The sequence below is a fragment of the Pezoporus occidentalis genome, unplaced genomic scaffold (assembly GCF_034315485.1).
Source record: "Pezoporus occidentalis ecotype Australia unplaced genomic scaffold, CSIRO_AGI_Poc_V1 ctg72, whole genome shotgun sequence".
Taxonomy (NCBI): Eukaryota; Metazoa; Chordata; class Aves; order Psittaciformes; family Psittacidae; genus Pezoporus; species Pezoporus occidentalis.
Window position 1 is genome coordinate 2,700,120 of NW_026916072.1, and position 13,507 is coordinate 2,713,626.

Sequence of the window (13,507 nt, forward strand, 5' to 3'; positions counted from 1 at the left end):
CAATGCACTTGGTGGGGGGGGGTAAGGAATTGTGTTTAATCAGCTTTAAGGCGACAAGGGGGTGGATGTCGTTGGGTCGGCTCCCAGCATAGACCAGCAGCTGCTGTTGGGCAGCTTGGCTGGGTACTGGGTTGTGCCTCTGCTGTTGGGGGTGCTCTTCTCCCCCGTCAAGGTGTTTTGCATGTGTCTGTGTCTGCCCCAGGGTGTAAGCAAACCACCACAGAGGCAGTCGCAGAAAGGCTGAGCTGCTTCATCAGGTGTCCCTAAAGCTAAACTCCACTCGGGATGCTTCCTTACTCTTTAGGTCCTCACTGGGAGCTTAAGGTGAGTTAGACTTTGTCAAACCAAGCCTTGGAACTGCTTCTGTAGCAGCAAACTGTTGGTGCTGCTGGGAGCAGGGAGGTATTGGCCACCTCCAGCCGTGTTTGTGTGAGGGATCTCTGCGTGCTCCAAGCACAAGGTGAAATCGGCTTTGGTAGGAAGGCTGCCATGGGGGGGTGCTGGAGGTGCTTTAGTGCAGGACCAGTTGTTGTCATTACTCTCCTTTAATGGGTCTTGATGCAAAGAGATGCGGCCTGTTCATGCTCTTCGTTTTGCTTCTGGAATTCACACCCACTTGAGCAGTGTGAGGAGGAGAAACCCTGATGGATGCCTTCCATGGGAAGGGGAAGTGAAGCAATATCCATGTGCTCTTGGGAGAGCTAGAACGGGCACCGGTGAGCGCACGGGGGATGAGGACAATGTGTCTCAGGGTACGTACGGTGGCTTCTGTCAGAGTACAATGTGCACATCAGCTGCTCTGGACCTCGTGCGTGAACCATGTGCTTTTATAAGGGCCTGTAGGGACAGGCCAAGGGGAATGGCTTTAACCTGCCAGAGGGGGGACTGAGCTGAGCTCTTAGGCAGAAGCTCTTCCCTGGGAGGGTGCTGAGGCGCTGGCACAGGGTGCCCAGAGAAGCTGTGGCTGCCCCATCCCTGGCAGTGTTCAAGGGCAGGTTGGACACAGGGGCTTGGAGCAAGCTGCTCCAGTGGAAGGGGTCCCTGCCATGGCAGGGGTTGGAGCTGGAGGAGCTTTAAGGTCCCTTCCAACACAAACCAGTCCCTGATGATTCTATGAAAGTGTGGAAGAGGTCTCATAATAAAAGAGATTTTGGGCACTTTAATGCAAAGTTAGGAGAACACAAGTTGTGCTTATGCTTGTAGTTGCAGGCAGGTTTGAGCCTTGTGGACTGTTCTGCCCATTTGGAAGCGCCCAAGAAGGATGCCCGGCAGTAGTATCACCATGCAAACTTTTACCTAATACATTCTGCCTTTAAGCAGGATTTTAATGTTCTGAAGGCAAATACCTTCCAGGTAGTGGAAGAGGATCAGTGTATGTATGGGAGTGAGATCTAGTTTTTCCAAAGGGTGCTTGTTAGCTGCAGGGTGAGCGCAGGCCAGAAAGTGTGAAGTTTTGGGGTGTTTTTATCCTTTTGACTTAGCAACTGGAGCCTTTTGGTTTGTTCCATGAGATACAGGAGCTGCCAGTCGTTAATAGTTCTGCTAGTTAGAACTGGCCACGCAAGAAAGGCTTTTAAGGCCGCGTGCTTCTAACTTGGCCAGTTGGAACAAGCCTTAACAATATTTAATGCGTGTGTGGAGGCTTCTTGCCCTGCTAAGATGCTCTTTGGCATGGTTGTGAAATGTGGGTGAATGATTGCGCTCTGTTTACTCAAAGGCGTTGGTTTCACTTCAGCGACCCACGAACCCTTCGGATCCAGTCAGGATCAGCAAATAGAGCTGAGGTCAGAGGCCCCTCAGTTAGCCAGGAACACCTTTTATAGAAGCCAGTCCCTTCCTACAGAGACACAGCATCGCTTCCACGCCTCCTTCTCTCTGCCCAGCGTGTGGAATGGCCCTTGACACTGTGCTCTAATAAGGAACGAGGACTTGTTTCAACAAGGAGATCCTGGCACGGGGCCCTTCAGGTGGTGCCTGGGGAAGTCCTTTTGCTTTTCAGGAGGTAAGAACATCCCTGCCTGCATTTGGGATGGTGGCAGTGTCCTTTTTCGGCGATCACTGGAAGTATCCTGAAGCACAGCCTCGAGTAAGCGGCCCCTTTTCTTTACCACGCAGCGTGTTACACAGTGAAGAATTAGTAGGGACCTGAAATGATTAGTATCTGGCTGCTGGCCCAGAAAGAAGGAAAGCTGGGTCTGGCAGCATTTGACAGTAATTTTCTGTAAGACAAGTGTCCTTAGCTCTTTCATTGTCCAATTGATTCCTTAACAATAGCACTCCCATTTGTAATGCTGAGTCTATAGGGCTACTCTGGCAGGAAAAGAGAGAGGAGCACAAGTCACCGGGCAGGGCACATGCTGCAGTAAACAGGAGGTGGCTGCTCCAGAGAAACAGGTAAATGCGGGTAAAAATAAAACCAACAAAATCCCCAGAGCCACCCAAAATGTTTGGCAGTGGTCACCTGTGGTATTGTAGCATGAAGAGGTGATAACCAAAACACAGTGGTCTCTTTGCCTTTTGTGGTCTCTGGGGGTTTTCTTCTTTCTTCCTTTCTTCTTTCAGGATCTCTACTCCTTCATTAAGAGAAGGACTTCACTGAGGTTACATCTAAAGTCGTTCTCTTTCTCTGAACATTTAATTGAGGCAGAAGATTAAAAGGCATCTACTTGTGGTGCTTCTTAAACTGGTTACTTGCGTGTTTGGGTATGTTTTTAATGAAGCAGCTTTCATGTCTGAGCCGCAGTCAAAACTTGGAGATCTGATTTCTGCTGGGTTTCAAAGCAATTGACTCATCAACTGCCTTCAGCTCTGGGGGCCCCAATGCAGGAGGGACGTGGAGCTGCTGGAGTGAGTCCAGAGGAGGCCACGGAGGTGCTGCGAGGGCTGGAGCAGCTCTGCTCTGGAGCCAGGCTGAGAGAGCTGGGCTGGGGCAGCCTGGAGAGGAGAAGGCTCCTGAAGGGGAGACCTGAGAGCAGCTCCAGTGCCTGAAGGGGCTGCAGGAAACCTGGAGAGGGGCTTGGGACAAGGGCCTGTAGGGACAGGCCAAGGGGAATGGCTTTAACCTGCCAGAGGGGAGACTGAGCTGAGCTCTTAGGCAGAAGCTCTTCCCTGTGAGGGTGCTGAGGCGCTGGCACAGGGTGCCCAGAGAAGCTGTGGCTGCCCCATCCCTGGCAGTGCTCAAGGGCAGGTTGGACCCAGGGGCTTGGAGCAAGCTGCTCCAGTGGAAGGGGTCCCTGCCCATGGCAGGGTTTGGAGCTGGAGGAGCTTTAAGGTCCCTTCCAACCCAAACCATTCCATGATCACTTTAGCCTTGTGTTTCAGACCTAAAATGTCAGATGTTCCTCTTTTACAATATTGCCATTTTGTGATGTTTTCCCTTTTTTTTCCCCCTAATGCTAAAATTCTGATGCTTCTAAAGCAAATTTGTGAAATCAACACTTATAAGTGGGAAGTATTTCCTCGTGCCAGTAACCCTTGTGCAGCTTTAGCTTTCCTGCAGCCTCAGTGGATTTTCACCTCTCGTTTCTGGAATGGAATGGGAATTTGCTTCCTCTCAGCACTCACTGTTTGCTTGACTCCCCCTTGCCCCCGTGCTCCACAGTCACAGCCTTTGCTTCTGTTTCTTCACCTCTTTTCCTCTTGGCATCCTTTTTGCTTCCTGCTCCTTGTTGGTGTCTTTTCAGCGCTGGGAGGTGGCACCTCCTCTGTGTGTGATAAGTGGGTTGTTGGCTTAGAAATCCCTCCTCACTGCTGATCTTGGTGCCAACTGAGCCACAGGTGAGCCTCAGCTCTTGCCTTTAATGTGAGTGAAGCATGGCTCAAACCTGGGGCAGCACAGACAGGCTTTGTAATGCTCTAGGTAATGTTTAACCAAGTTTACCTTCTAACCCCACATAGCTCCTGAGCCATGCTTTAAATGTTACTAGTGAATCGGAAATATTGGAGGTGACAGAGGAATGCATGGTAATGAGATCCTTCTGAAGCAAGCTGGCTGCTCATTCCAAAGGCAGTGAGCTTTTAATCAGTGCCTTATCTCAAGTATGGTACCTTTTGTTTTGTCCTCATTTATATTGCTTGTGTTATGAGTCAAAGATCAGCCGGTGTCCCCTGGTACGGGAGCCAGTTGGCTGGTGTCACTGTGTAAGATCTGATTTACAGGCTTTAGGTAACGGGTAGCTTGTGGATCACAGAATGGATTGGTTTGGCCACGGGTTCAGGAGTTGGGGTTTATTGTTGTCCATAGTCGCACTCTTGGAAATGAAGATGTTCAGGGAGCACCCGTGTTGCTGGGACGAGTGGCTGACACGCCAGAAGGCTGTGCTGCCATCCAGCGAGACCTGCACAGGCTGGAGAGCTGGGCAGGGAATAACTTGATGAAATATAACAAGGGAAAGTGTAGAGTCCTGCATCTGGGCAGGAACAACCCCAGGTTCCAGTATAGGTTGGGGAACGACCTGTTAGAGAGCAGTGTAGGGGAGAGGGACCTGGGGGTCCTAGTGGATGACAGGATGACCATGAGCCAACACTGTGCCCTTGTGGCCAAGAAGGCCAATGGCATCCTGGGGTGTATTAGAAGGGGGGTGGTCAGTAGGTCGAGAGAGGTCCTCCTTCCCCTCTACTCTGCCCTGGTGAGACCCCATCTGGAATATTGTGTCCAGTTCTGGGCCCCTCAGTTCAAGAAGGACAGGGAGCTGCTGGAGAGAGTCCAGCGCAGGGCAACTAAGATGATTAAGGGAGTGGAGCATCTCCCTTATGAGGAAAGACTGAGGGAGCTGGGTCTCTATAGTTTAGAGAAGAGGAGACTGAGGGGTGACCTTATTAGTGTCTATAAATATATAAAGGGGGAGTGTCACGAGGATGGAGCCAGGCTCTACTCAGTGGCAAACAATGATAGGACAAGGGGTAATGGGTACAAACTGGAACACAAGAGGTTCCACTTAAACTTGAGAAGAAACTTCTTCTCAGTGAGGGTGACGGAACACTGGAACAGGCTGCCCAGGGAGGTTGTGGAGTCTCCTTCCCTGGAGACATTCAAAACTCACCTGGACCCATTCCTGTGTAACCTTATCTAGGTGTTCCTGCTCCGGCAGGGGGATTGGACTAGATGATCTTTTGAGGTCCCTTCCAATCTCTAGCATACTGTGTGTGTGTGCTCCCGTGCAGGATCTCCTGGATAGAGACTTTGGAGCATTGACTCTTGGCTCTCTCAGGCATCATGTGTTCCCTGTTTCCTGGTAATGAAATCTGAAGCAGCTGTAGATCTAAGCAGCAAGGTTAGCCACTCAGACACCCAACCCAGTGAGGCTTGGGCTTCAAAATGTTTAGGGCTAATGCATAGACCCATGAAAAGGCAAGGGGAGGACAGAGCTGAAGTGGCTGAGTGAAATGAGCTTGGCTTTTGCTGGTGGTAGAACACTTGATGGTCTCGTGTGTGGTGGGGAGCAGGAAGGTTAACGCTTGCTTTAGCTTCTCAAGTGGCTTCAGTCAAGCTCCGTGTTTTCTGTCCTCTTCTTGCCTGTTCCAGGATCGTGGAGCTTTCCCTGTGTCCCTGGTGGGTGGCTGTGAGCTTGGTTCAGGCTGTGCCCTGGTGAGAAGCCCTCTGAAGAGGCCGGTTTGAAAGGAGCGTCCCTGAGCCGGTTTAACCTGGGAAATGGGGTCTTTGTGTGTTTCTTTTCCTCTTTTTGATTGCATTAAGTCATGCAGGAAATTCCAGATGGTTCTGGCACAAAAGCTGTTCATCAGGAGCAACGAGAGCTGCTGAAGCCATGGGGCTGCCCTTGGAGGTGAGAACTCCGGATCTGTGTTTGAGCTTCTCGGTCTTGGAGATACCAAAGGTTGAGCTCAGCTTTAATGAGTGTCTGGTGCTTGGAAAGGCAGCTCTGTGCCTCTTAAGCTCTGGTTCCCGTGCTGCAAGTGATGATCTCCCTGTTTCTTCTGGGGTGTGGTTTTCCTGAAGAACTGTTCCTGCTGGTTTCATTCCCTTGTAGAAAAGAGGAAGTTTAAATCTGAGCAGAACGAGCTTATTTTCCCCCTTGTTCTATTTAAGGAATGTTTGAATTTCCCATAGAAATCTTCCCAACAATACCAAGAGATCCCAAGTATTTCCTGGGGAAAAAAAAAGCACTTGAGGAAATAGGACTTTGGTTCTATTGGTCACTAGGAATGGGTGAATGCCAGCCTGCTCCAGTGGAAGGTGTCCCTGCCCGTGGCAGGGCACTGGAACTGGATGAGCTTTAAGATCCCTTCCAACCCAAACCATTCCATGGTTCTATGATTTCTTCATGGAACCCTCCTGTTCGAAGGTTCCTGACGTGAAGCTGAGCACAGAAAGCTGCTGTGACGTTGTCTGAGCAGGTTTTCTCAAGTTCTTTAACACAGCTAAGTCTGTGTTAACTGCTCCGTGTATAATCGGCTCTTGCCATCGCTGCTGTTTAATGTAGGCTTTCTTAAACCCCCTAAGGAGCTTTCCTCTCCTCGTAGGGCTTTCAGACGTTTCCCTTCCTAATGATAAATGTCAACAAATGAGATCAGAGCATCTGCTGCTGTGGGAAGGGAGAGGTCATTTTCTCAGTGTGGTTTGGGCTTGGGGAGGTTTGTTGCAGTGTTCTCCTTCGTGTGGCTGAGAAACCAGAATAGATCCCATCCCTCATCCTGCAGAGAAGGGGAGCCTTTGGTGTGTGATGTGGTGGCACCCGCCGGGACCCTCTGGTTGTACTTAAAGGGAATATGCATGTGCGGGCAGGGATTCTCCAGGGCTTGAGGGGGTTTTCTCCTGGTTGAAGATCCAAAGAATGAGGCATCTGTGGAAGAACAGGGGAGATGCTGAGTGCAGTTGTAGTTGTCATGATGTATTTTTAATCACTACTTAAATAGCTGTGCACCTCTGCTCCATTTCATAATGGGTCTGGGGTGCTTTTCCCCTTGCCTACATGACAAATCAGCACTGGAGAAGGTGAATTTGGATCCGATGCCATCCGAAGCCAGTCCCGCAGTGCTTTGTGCGCTGACAGCCGCCTGCCTCCGCCTGTTGGTGGGCTTTGCTCTAATTCATGCCCTGAGTACGCTTCCAGAAGAATCTGAATTCCCCAGGAAGTGAAGCTGTCAGAAGAGCTGCTCGCTTTTGGGTAGGCGGGAGGAAGAGCTGCATCCTGCTCAGCCATATGTTAGCAGTGCCTTAAAGACAGCAGGGGGTTAGGATTACAAAAGGGTGAGGATTCAGTCACCCCTAAGCCCAGGCAGAGCAGGACCCCAGCACTCGCTGTGTGGGGCTACAGATGGAGCTCTGCTGTTCAGCTTCCAAAATGCTCCCTGATGCCTGTGGCCTCACAAGCACCAGGATGTTCGTTGTCCCAAGCATGCTGCCTTTGTCCCCAAAGTGAGGGAGCTCCCTGTGACCTGCTCTTGGGCTTTTCTTCCAGCCACTCTGCTTGGAAGCCTGTCCCAAGCTTCATGGAGGACATGGAGCTGCGAGGGCTGGAGCAGCTCTGCTCTGGAGCCAGGCTGAGAGAGCTGGGCTGGGGCAGCCTGGAGAAGAGAAGGCTCCTGAAGGGGAGACCTTAGAGCAGCCCCAGTGCCTGAAGGGGCTGCAGGAAACCTGGAGAGGGGCTTGGGACAAGGGCCTGTAGGGCCAGGCCAAGGGGAATGGCTTTAACCTGCCCGAGGGGAGACTGAGATGAGCTCTCAGGCAGAAGCTCTTCCCTGGGAGGGTGCTGAGGCGCTGGCACAGGGTGCCCAGAGAAGCTGTGGCTGCCCCATCCCTGGCAGTGCTCAAGGCCAGGTTGGACACAGGGGCTTGGAGCAAGCTGCTCCAGTGGAAGGGGTCCCTGCCCGTGGCAGGGGTTGGAGCTGGAGGAGCTTTAAGGTCCCTTCCAACACAAAGCATTCCATGATTCTATGGGCGCATTGCAACCAAGGGATGTGGTGTTTATCTCTCTGAGCTATTTTCAGTGCTTCCCTCAGCAGACAAGAAGCTTTCTGCAAGTCCCTGCTCTGTAGCTGAACCTCTGAGTACCTCCAGAGCGAAAGAGCATGCTATGGATGCCAGGACCAGCCGGACTGAGGCACTTTGGGTTTGAGGAAGCCTCATGGAGGTAACTGGCGGTGAACTGGGAGGCTTAGCGAGCCCTGCGGTGAGGTTCTGCAGGCAGCTGCCTGTGCTGTGCCTTGCTGTGAGATCTCAGCTTGACGTGCAACGCCTTCACACTTCCATTGGCACGGTGGTAACTGGGAGCTTGGCTGCTTGCGGATCCTTGGTGGCCAGGCAAAGTAGGTCAGTTATTTTTGAGCGTTATGATTCATTTATAAATGCCATTATCTCCTTGCGATAAGGTAGATCTTAGCCCTCCAGTCTTACGTGAGGGGTGGCTCTTTGCAACAGGAAACTGGTGCTTCCCAGTAAACAAACTCCTTCCCTAAGGAGAGCTGGGAGCGAGTGGAAAGGATTATTTTTAAGCTTTAAGCTTTGCCTGTCTGGGGATTTGTTCTTTCCCATGAAGTGGGTTTAGAACAGAAAATCTTTGGTGGCATGTACTGCTTCCAAAGCCCTTGGCAGATGGGTGACTTTGTTTCCAAACATCAAATGCTGTAGCTGTTTAATGCCTGTTCTAAAGCATGAGCAGCACTCTCGGAGAATGTTCATATGAAGCCTGCTGGGAATTAGACTTTTAAAAGAACTCTTTCTATTCTGTTATCGGGAAAAGTGATGAATTATGGAGAACTTAATGCAACACTTGGATTCCTTTGCTTAATGTACTAAATAAGATCGCAGTGGAAAAAAGAAGGGAGCTGCACTCATGTCCTTACGTTTAACTCTGTAGTTACTGCGAGGTGTGTGTTTGCTTTGCTTCCCTCTGATAGGGAAATAGCTTTATATCAAAATGAGCTGCTCAAACACAGTTTTAACCTGCAGTATCAAACCCCTTGAATGCTGGTTGGAAGGAGGAAGAGCAGCACCTTGCTGAGAGGTGAGAATGGACAGATAGAGGGGAGAGAAAAAAGGTGTGCTTTTGGGTTTCATGTCTGCCAGATGCCTTCCTCAATAGGGACTGCTCTTATTTCCACTGAATGTTTCCTAAAGGGCTTTTTTTATCACTCTATGAGTAGTTTATTACTGCTTTGGACAGGAGCTTATGTATCCCTATTGGTATAACATGGACAGAGTCACTCACAATGCACATTTAGTGCTTATATTTGATCTTTGAAGGCCAGGTTGGATGGGGCTTGGAGCACCCTGCTCTAGTAGAAGGCGTCCATGCCCGTGGCAGGGGGTTGGAACTTCATGAGCTTTAAGGTCCCTTCCAGCTAAAACCAGTCTGGGATCTTCAGGCTACATTTACAAGCAAATATCTGGTGCCTTGTATTTACCAAAGAGTTACACATAGAGAAGGTGAATTTGGGTCGCAGAGCTGAGGATCGCAGTAAGCACCAGCAGAGGATGTTTTGCATTAGAGAAAGGATTTTGCACGGTTCCACGTTTCCTTGGGAAGGCAAACCCTGGCATCGGGGTTCAGTAACAGTGAAGCATTCCTGGTATTTGTGCACTGTAAAATTTACAGAGTAATAGAGATGCAAATGGGCTGCACAACACTGCAGGCTCCATAGCAGTGCATCATTGCGAGGTGCTCCTTAGCTATATGCAAAACTTGGCTTTGGTGCAGGAGTGAGGTGTGAGGTTTATCAGGTTCTCACCTTTTTAAGGGTGTCATTCTCAAGTCTCTAAATGCCTTTTTTTTTTGCACAATTTTATAGTATGGGTGGCTTGGGAAAACAAAAGCTCTCAGATCCTTTGCAGAACCGCCACGTTTTGATGGCTGGTTTGGGGTTTGGAAAGCTTAAGGTGCTGCTGGGTTTCTCTGACACTCGATTGCTTGCCTTGTGTCTTTATCAGAAGGGCACAGCCTCAGGAGGTCAGGAGCTGGAGCTGCCTGGAGAACCTTGCTAAGGGTGTAGTGGCTGCAGGATGCATCTTCTGGTGGTGGTGCAGCAGCACACAGGACTTGGGTCTGCAGACTTAGCAATGGCACGTTCTGGTTTTGCCTTAAAACCCACCTGTGTGAGCCTAAAAACTCGAGTATTAGCTTCTAAACCTATGTAAATGGGGCTGGTTCAGCCTGGAGAAGAGAAGGCTCCAGGGAGACCTTAGAGCAGCTTCCAGTGCCTAAAGGGAATTTCAGATTTGGCTGCTGTGAAGTTGTCCACTTTTCCAGGAGGATTTAAGCTTCCCTTGCAGAAGGTTGCAGTGTAGAACGTACCTAGCGAGAGGCTTGGCTTGTGGCATTGTGTTCTCCTCATTTAACAGCCCTGGGGCTGACAGCACTGCACATTTCCCTTTGGGAAGGGGTTCCTCGGGGTTCTTCTTCTCTGGTCTTTGCCATCAGAGCAAACCCACCCGTGTCCAGCACGTGGGATCGCAGAGACCCTTCGAAACGGGAGCTGGCAGTGGAGGCGGTTTGCTGTGGCATGGAAATCGGATCACGGATCAAACGTGTTGCCTTGGTGGCTGCTTGAGGACTGAAAGGGACAATTCCCGCTCCACGGAGGCATTGGCAGAGCCATCCCCACGTCCTGCACACACGCGGTGGGTTTGTTCTCTCTTGGCTTCCGAGTGCCCTCTGCTGGCATTGGCTCCTCTGCTTCCAGGGAGCAGGTTTGCTCTGACTGCAGCAGGTCCTGCGTCGTGTTTGCTGTCACTTCTGTGTCCTGCAAACCCCTTTCCCTTGGTATCCAAGTGCAGCTTGGTGCCCTTGGTATCCGAGTGCAGCTTGGTCCCCTTGGTGTCCGAGTGCAGCTTGGTCCCCTTGGTGTCCGAGTGCAGCTTGGTCCCCTTGGTATCCGAGTGCAGTTTGGTCCCCTTGGTATCCAAGTGCAGTTTGGTCCCCTTGGTATCCAAGTGCAGTTTGGCCTCCTGCTGTTTGTCATCGTTTCTCTTGGGATGTGCTTCAAAACGTTCTTATTCCACTGTTCTGCATTGCAAACTTAAAGTTAGTCTGGATGGGGAGCCCCTGGCTTCCTGATCTTGCATGTTGGGGCTGCGTGGATGAGGCTCACAAGCCTAGCGAGGGTGGAAAACAAGATGCCAGTGAAACCATTGTGGCTACAAGAGCAGAGCTTGCCATGCTGGTGCTGTTGAACAGAGATTTGCCCTGCTCTGGGACCTGCAGCAGCTCCTGCTCTGCTTTGGTGGCCAGAGGCAGGCAGGTCCTTTGTGTTCGAGACAGTTCTGGGCTGAAATAATTCAGGTTCAGCATTATAATGTTACTTTTTTCCCCCCACCCTGTAGAACAAAGGGATCACTATTAAACTGAGCCCTGGTTTTAATCGAAATAACCACTTTGCACTACACAGCAGCCAGAAAACCCAGCTGTGCTGGGACTGAGCACTGGAATGGCAGCACTTGGAATGGTTTTAGTGCCTCCGTGGCTCAAATTGAGGGACTCGTTAGTCAGGTTTAAGCCCGTGAGCTTGAGTCAGGCTGTGGTTCCTCTTTCTATGGCCCTGGAATTCCTCCTCTCACTGGAAACATTGCTGGGTAAAGGTGAGCACTGTTTAAATGGGCAAAAATGAGGCTGGAACCCAAACCAGCTCCTGATTTGACTATTGATGGGGTTTATATCTATATTTTGGGGAGAAGGTGATGCTGCCACTGGAATGAATATTGATTTAAAGGAAAGCACATTGTCGGGGGGTTATGGTACAGTATTAGTGCGGCTCTGTTGCGGGTGGGTTCAGCCAATTATGAATCCCACGTCTGCTCCATGACTGCTTCATGAATATTGATGCTGTCTTCCCACTGAGCAGTTAATTGGGTGCTGTCACTTTAAGCACCTTATTGAAATTGAAAAGCACTCTTAGTAAGTGACAAATGTCATCAGGAAGCTCTGTGTGTTGGGTGCGTGGTGTTGGGGTGCCTGCATCTCTTCCTCTGTGCCCTCCAGCCGAGCAGCGTGATGATATAAACCCTTTGCTGGCCTTTGGCATCTCAGCTGAGACATCAGGTCCCCGCTTCCCTGTTGCTCTTCTGAGTGTCTGTACCACCATCCTGCACAGCTGGGAAGTGAGAAAAGCAGGGTTAGGGAGAAGACACCCATCTGTGTCCCGATGGATGGGCACGGCTCAGAGGAGCTGCATGGGTAACAGGCACTGTATGAGAGCAGAAACCCAGAGCTTGGGGGTTTCTGGCCGTGTCAGATGCTCGATGTGAAGTGTGTAACTTGAACCTGGCACATTCCTGACTCGGATGGGAAAATGCTAAAGCAGCTGGGAGGAGGAATCGTGCCTGTGGCTCAGTGTCAAGTGTGCAGCAGCTGGGAGCAGAGGTTTCTTTTCTCTTAATAATCTTGGGCTTTAGAAACAACAGCTTCTGGTTTATGGATCCCCCAAGTGAAATAGGAGGTCTTGCTGTTTAATAGAAACAGGGTAAAATCCTCCTGCCGGGGCATGAAGAGAAAGTGTTACTTTGGATTCGTGAGAGAAATGGGAACAAAATTAGTTCAGCTGCTTTTGGAGCATCTCTTTAGGCTGTGTCCTGAAAGATCATAGATCTCATAGAATGGTTTGAGTTGAATGGACCTTAAAGCCATCCAGTTCCAACCCCTGCCCTAGGCAGGGACACCTTCCACTGGAGCAGCTTGCTCCAAGCCCCTGTGTCCAACCTGGCCTTGAACACTGCCAGGGATGGGGCAGCCCCAGCTTCTCTGGGCACCCTGTACCAAAATCCATGTTCTTGGCTGTTTTGCCACTTTGAAGGCAGCACGTGCCCCCGTCACACCGCGTTCAGGCACAGCGGGCTATGGACACGTTATCTGTTTGCTTGCAGGTTGCAGGCAAAGGGGTTTTAATCACCAGGTTCCATGTACCCATGAGTCACCAAACTGCTGGAATCACTGTAATTCCGGGAGTATACCAAAAGGGATCCAAAGCTTCGTTTCAGTGCTGAAGCTGAGTTTGGAGAAGCGAAGCGCTGAGTGGAGCGCGTCTTAAAGCGCAGCAGATGGCTTGGACCAGCGAGCAAAAACCGGTCTCTGCCGATGGCTTGGAATCTCTCATTTCATGCATATATTCATAAAAGCTGTTGGTAAATGTGCAGCTCTGCGTACGTGAGGTTTACCCTCAACTGCTTTCCTGCTGGGCATTGGGCTGCTGCTTCCAGCGTGGCTTTGGGCTCCTCTGAACGCAGAAGAGGTGCTCTCCATCCCTCGGGGCTGCATTAAGCATTGCCTTCTCCTGCTCTGTTTCTGCCCTCTCACCCTCTGCTTACTGCAGTCCTGGTGGTGCTGGCTGGCAGTCTGACTGCACCAAGATCCGAATCTCTCTTCTGGAGGTATCCCAAGGGGTTTCTTCACTGCTGGAGCGATGCCCTGATCTAGCCCCCGGTGCAAGCTGTTTGCAGGAGCTGCCTCTCGCCTTGTGAGAGGGAAGCTGAGGGGGAAGGCACCTGCTTGGCTGCTCCGTGCTCAGCCCCAGGCAATCTCCTGGGTTTATTTCCAGGCTCTGCAGCTGCTCTTCCCGC

At 50.8% G+C, this 13,507-nt stretch overlaps 1 protein-coding gene across 2 annotated transcripts in view; it reads left to right on the plus strand.

Moving 5' to 3' along the window:
• Positions 1–1,493: 1,493 nt before the first annotated feature.
• The window catches only part of GLCE (glucuronic acid epimerase), a 41,405-nt gene continuing 29,391 nt past the window's right edge, over positions 1,494–13,507 (plus strand). The window contains exon 1 of one of the 2 annotated variants that reach the window (XM_062601726.1): positions 1,494–2,002. The gene's annotated coding sequence lies outside the window, so the exon portion shown is untranslated. The remainder of the gene's footprint in view (positions 2,003–13,507) is intronic. The other variant, XM_062601727.1, reaches the window with a different exon arrangement.